We start from the raw sequence: 6908 nt of genomic DNA, 5'->3' as shown, positions 1-6908 counted from the left end.
TAAGTTTGGCTAATATGGAGCTAAATGGGTGAAAATAGAAGAAAGGGAAAATTACAAGCACCTCCCTGCATGTGACTAGTCGGGACTTACTATATATTTTCGGTAACTTGTCGTTAGGAGCACCTAGACCAAAACACAATTTATAGCTTCACAAACAACTCTACAATTAGTAAAGAGGCAAGTAAAGGTCGGATCCCAAGGGACGGGAATTGAGATGAGATTTCTATTGCAACTAGTGGTGTCTTCGGGGTGTCACAATTGGGGTTTGAATAGAAGATCACTAAACTAAATATCAATGAAAGTAAACAAGCAAGATGAATTAAAAGGGATGTAAACAATTGATAAAAAGCACTAGGGTATCATGGGGTCATAGGGGATTCATGGGAATTGATCATACAAACATGTTCTCAAATTATAAGCAAACAATTATTGTTGTGATGGATTGAGTTGGTTTATATCTTACGATCCTAGGAAAGTTTGGGTCCCGGAGCCGAATCGATTAGATTGTACAACACCTACAAGTCGATTTAGTCTTTCCTACTCAACTACATGCATGATCTAATGAGACTCGAGTTGGTTTATGTCTTACAAGTCTCATTGAAAAGATAGGTGATGGGTAAAAAATGCAAGGATTCATAGGCTCACATTTCATCAAACATAACATGTGTATGAGTTGAGATCACAACAAGCAAGCAAATAAACTATGAAAGCATATTAATTTAAGCATGAATCATTCCCCATATTGGTTTCCCCTAATTACCCATTAACCTTAGCTAATGAACTACTCACTCATTATCATGTTGAACATGCTAGCAAGGTTGTCAATCATACCAACAAAGTGAAACATGATGAATAAATGAAAGTGATTAACAATAATTAAAGAGGGATTAAGAGAATTATACCTACTAATGATTCCAATAATAAAACAAAGAATAAAAGAAGTACTTGATGCTTGATTGAGAGGTTGTCAATCTCCCAATAATAACCCAAATAATCTTCAATTACCCAAAATAAAGGATGAACAAGAGAGAGATTAAGGAAATAAAACTTGTATTAAAACTTGATTAATTGTTAATTACAAAATTAAAGAGAGATTTGATTGATATTAACTACACTAAAGATTGCTAAGAAGAACATATCTTCTAATTAGACTAATGAGGTATTTATAGTGGGGATTAGGTGTAGGAATTAAGGTTAACTAAGGGCTTAAATGACGATTAAGTCCCTACTTAAGGAAACGCCGGTCTTTTTGGAAGGATGGTCATCTTTCTTGAAGCTTGAAGAAACGAAATTGGTCTGCCATGGAATCCGGGCGTCTTTAGCACGGGACGGGCGGATTCGGTGGTCTCTGCTCGGGCGTCTTGGGGTGAAGACGGGCGTCTTCTGGAGCTGCTGCCCGGGCGTCTTGGGGAGAAGACGCACGGATTGTGATGGTGGAGGACGGGCGTCTTCAGGACAATCCGCACGGATTGCTGGACAGTCTCGTTTCTTCTTCTTTTCTTCCTTTTTCTTCATAAGATCCTTGGGGATTTCCTCGGGGATGCAAGGATCTTTTCTCATCATTGCCCATCTACTATAGTATGTACAAAGGCCTTCTAATCTTGTCTCTCCTTGATGCTTGGTCATTTGAATTCAATCAATTTAGTCTCATTTTGCCAAGAAAATGCAAGGTTTGCACTCCTTTCCTACCAAGGGATCAAAACCTCAAAGAATATGCAAAACAAAGATCTAAAGACAATAAATGACCCAAATATGCACTAAAAAGCATGGGAACAAGGCTAATTCGGGGACTAAATGTGCTCTAATTATGGTCACATCAAATATCCCCAAACCGAACCTTTGCTCGTCTCGAGTAAAGAGGTGACAAAGACTAGGACCATTATTTAAACTAACCTAATAACATAGCCGACATGAGACAATTAGCGGGTCTCACTCCGCCCCTTCAACTCACAACAAGACAACCATGAGGTAGGATGCCTTCTTGCAAGGCAAGGTGGGTCTTGCCAAAATGGCGACACATCCAAACATTAAGCACACAAAATCAAATAATGGATGCATCTACAAAAGAATAGCCACTTTCCTCATCTAAGTGGCGGAAATTATCTACAAGGGAAGCAATTCAAGGGTACACACTCCTTCATAGATGCAATTTTTTCAAACTACTAAGCCTAGAAGGATACCAATAAATCACCTCCAAGTTGTGTCAAGCTAGGGTACCTTTGTCCTCAATCGTTAAATGCTTTTGTCAAGAATAGACTCCCTATGGTGTTAGAAACACTGGAGGATCGCGGAATTCCCCCTCTTGCCTAGACAAGAAGAAAGGTCGTCCCCTCTCTACCATGCACAAAAATGGATACGATGGATAAAGGGATCGATAGATATTTGAGTTTCACTTTGGGAGTTTGCTTTTGTTTTTGTTTTTCCCCCCAATTTCTTGTGGCATATAACATTTGAGAACACTTTCTTGCCATTTCTTTTTGATTTTTGGCATTTCAACACTTGACAACTTTCAACTTTTCTTTGCATTTCTTTTGAACATTTTAAAAGTCACCCCATATGTAGTGAGGGTGGCTTATATTTGAAGCTTTAGGAGTTCTATTTTTGCTCCTCTTTTCATTTGATGCATTTTTTTTGCAAACTTTCTTCCACTTTTCATTTCATTGAACTCAAATTGATTTCTTTTTGTGCCCATTCCCTTTGATGACAAAAATGTGGTAGAACATGGATGATGGATAGATGCATGGTTTCAAGGGTCACCTTGGAATAAACGGTAGCCAAGGAGTTATCACACCACAAGGTACTCTTGACTAGGCCTTAATCCATGGGTCAAAGGATACTAGTATGACACATCCTAGGGTGTTTTACAAGTATTCTAACAAGCAAAGTCTTAAGAAGAAAAAGCATCTAATAGGGCCTATATACACTTGTCAAGCTTCCCAAGTAGACGGTTTCGCAAAATTTTCTAACATGCAACTACATGCCATGATGCAACTAACATATAAACATCCTAATGCAAATGATTCTACCAACTAATATGACATATACACTAAATACAAGTCCTAAGTTCACATTGTTATACCGCATCAATCAAAATAAAGCCACATAGTCATTAACATAAAGAGGAAAAAGGAGATTGGAAAGATCATACCATGCGGTCTTCAATATCCTCAAGTCTCGGATGTGGCGTAGTCGATCAATGTGAACAAGAATTAAACAAACACGATATATACAACAATATATACATGACTATACTACAAAGGAAATGAACTTGTTTTTGGTTTTTCAATTTTTCAATTTTTTATGGTTTTTCGAATATTTCAATTTTTTTTGGATTTTTGAATAAAAGTTAAGTTAGAATTCCCCATCCCCACACTAATACGGGTATTGTCCTCAATGGCCAAAATGATGAGAAATCATGCAAACATGATGTATGAATTCTACACTAAATGCAAGCTACACTAATCTACACTACATGATGCATGGTTTTTTGTTTATGACGGAGAGCGTAATTTAGATTACCTCCCGTTGGGTATGCATGTACTTCCCCAAACCGAGTTAGACATTATTTCTAATGTCCTAAGGTTGGGTGTAGTTCATGCACACAAGATGCAATGCATGAAACTAAATTTGTCATTTTGGATTTTCAAAAGTGGGAACAATAAAATAAGAACACCTCAATGGGACCGAGGTGTTAGTTCTCTATGTTGCTAGGACTACTCCAACCATGATCAAGATTGAATAAAATACAAGTTAACAAAACATAAATTTTTTTCATGAAAATTGAAACTTAAAGAGAGGAGATGAGGAAACTTCACTTAAACTTGAGATGGGTGCCTCACGCCCGCTCCATCTAGCTATGAAGTAATCCTCTAGAGATCGCCGTCATCTCCCTCTAGATCACTATCCCATATCTCTTTTGATGAATCACTCGTGTTCGGGTCCATGAACTCGTCCTCTTCACTTTCAAGCTCCACCGTGTCCCCTCCGCAAGAATTGTTGCTCCCTTCCTCTTGTCTCCCGTTTGCTCCTTCATTTGCCCTCTCCGAATTGGGGAAGAGTAAGTCCATTTGTGCCCAAGAGGGAAATACTCCCTCTTCACTAACCTTTCCCCTATGAATCATATCGTGGTATTGAGGATAGAGTGCATAGTAATTGTCCACGGTAGCTTCATATTGTCGGTAGTGCAAATCTTGTAGAATTCCCGTGACAAAGTCATCACGGGGGAGGATAAAGGGGTTGGGATGGTTATACGGTTGATAAGGAAATGGGTAGGGATGCACTTTGATCTTCTCATCTTGAGATTGTTGCTCTTGTTGTTGTTGTTGGGGATTTGGAGGTGGTGGTGCTTGTCTTGCTTGGGTTGGGTTTGGAGGGATGAGGTAGGATGGGATTGGTGACAAAGGTCCTCTTCTTGGGGAAATTCATGGTAGGCCGGTCATTGGTAGATAAATTGGATCACTTCCTTTCGTTATCCACTTGATCTGCTTATCAACCCCCTCAAGGGTTATCCAATGATGATGAATAAGAAGAAGATCTTCATTTATCCTCGTGTTTCCCGAAAGAGGAGCATACTCATTATTCTCATTGAATCTCGGATTGAAATGCTTCGCAAGCCTAGTAATGAGTCCTCCATTTACAATGTGTTTCATCCCGTCATCATCACCATTCCTAAACTTTGCCCATTTTTCGAGTAGCACAAGAGGTGCATTGAAGTGGTACACACTTCTTCCTTGAATATTGAGGTAAGATTCCATGAACACAAGATCAAGTTGATTCACAATCGCCGGATCTCGGCGAGCAAGGAGGGTGCCCGAGAGGAACCGGTAAGTGAGTCTCAAGATCGGGTTTTGAATATGAAAAGCGAGACATTCCTTGGTGTATTTCTTTGGCTTCAATGTCCGGGTAGGCGAAACATCGAGTCTAAGCACATTTGCGAATTCCACAAGGGTCATTATCCTTGAAACATTTTCCAACCTAAATTCTATGCATATTGTTTTGTTCAAGGTTGTAATCTTCAAAAAGCTCAAGAACTCAAGCACAAGGGATCAGTAAGTTTGCTCATACATGTGGAAAAGGGTAGAGAGACCAAATACTTCAAAGAGAGCTTCCACTTGGTGATAAATCCCAAGTTTCCTTAAAGTATTATGACATAAAAACTTAGTAGGGAGAATGTTCTTACTAAGAAGCCGGTGGAAGACTAGTCTTTGCACATCATTGATAAATTCAACATTTGAGAAGTCATCAAGTCTTGTAAGATCCACGATTTCTTCATGCTCCCTTCTTAATGTGTTGATGTGGGAGGTATAAGAACTTCCTCTCACCCTTGGTCTCCTCCCATCCCTAAAAGAAGATCTCCTTGGTGCCATTCTTTGATTATTGAGCTGGGATTTTTGATTTGTTAAAGAATAAAGATGCTCCTTGTGGATTGAATGTTGCCTTTGAAACCCTAGGAATTTGGGGCTTTTTGATTTTGTGGGGTAAAAGAGTGATTGGGATATGCTTTGGAGTCATAAGGAGGTGGGTTTTTATAATATAAGTGGAAGGAAGGGTGATGTGTCACAAATTGTGTGGTGGGGTGTAATAAAATTAAGAAAAGTCGGGCCGAATTATCGCAGGAAGACGGGCGGATTCGAGCAGAAGACGCTCAGATTCTAGCTTCTCGGGACGGGCGGATTTAAGTGAAGACGCCCGGATTCTAGCACAGCTAACTTTCCAAAAATATGACGCCACAAAGACGGGCTTCCCGACCCCAAGACGCTCGGATTCTCTGAAGACGAGACGGGCGTCTTTTCTCAAAGACGGACGGATTCTGAGACAGTGAAATTTCTTGAAATGCACAGGCAAAAAAAAACGGCCGTCTTTCTGCAAAGCCGGGCGGATTTTTTAGGACGAGCGTCTTCCCTGCTGAGACGCTCAGATTCTTTGACAGTCCCAAAATTTTCAATTTCTCAGCTTATCAAGACGGACGGATTCTTCCCAAAATGCTCGGATTCCAGCAGGACGGGCGGATTCTAATGAAGACGCTCGGGTTCCAGCTGCGAATTTTTCCTTTGATGTCCTTTCCTCTCATAAATGCTTCCCAACACTTGAAGATTGGTTCCTTCCTTCATTTAAAATTCGTTAGTGACCCTCCCTCACTTACTCTCATGGAAAGAGTTTATGTTTATGATTAAAGAAATGCAATAAAATTATAAATACAAGTTAGAGGGTTAGTATATTTAAAAGTGGTGGTTTAGGGAGGACTCCAACAAACTCTCCCTTTTGATGGTTCTTTCAAGGATGAGAAGGCCCGATGTAGGTGACCTCGACCTCTCCAATAAACGCTCCCTCATAGTATGGCTTCAACCTTTGACCATTGACTTTGAACTTGCTTCCATCTTCCGCTTTGATTTCAAAATCTCCATATTTTCCAACTTCGGTTATCACATAGGGACCCATCCATCTAGAGTTCAACTTTCCCGGAAAGTCCTTTTGTCTAATCCTCCTATCATGGAGCAATTTCGTCCTTTCTTTGTAAATCTTGGCGTTCTCATAGGATTGTAGTCGGAATTCCTCCAACTCTTGAATTTGAATCATCCTCTTTTGGCCACTCAATTTAAGATCAAGATTAAGTGCTCGGATTGCCCATTAAGCTTTGTACTCCAATTCGATTGGCAAATGACATGCTTTTCCATAGACAAGCTTGTAAGGGGAGGCTCCTATGGGAGTCTTATAGGCCGTCCTATAAGCCCAAAGGACATCATCAAGCTTTGTGCTCCAATCTTTTCGGGTCTTGTTCACAACTTTCTCAAGGATTTGTTTGATCTCTCTATTTGAAACTTCAACTTGACCGCTTGTTTGAGGATGATATCCCAAGCTGATTCTATGTTGAACACCATATTTGGTCAAAAGAGATGCAAGTTTCTTCT

Source organism: Silene latifolia, chromosome 10 (genome assembly GCF_048544455.1).
Source record: "Silene latifolia isolate original U9 population chromosome 10, ASM4854445v1, whole genome shotgun sequence".
Classification (NCBI taxonomy): domain Eukaryota; kingdom Viridiplantae; phylum Streptophyta; class Magnoliopsida; order Caryophyllales; family Caryophyllaceae; genus Silene; species Silene latifolia.
Note: the sequence above shows the minus strand (reverse complement) of the source record.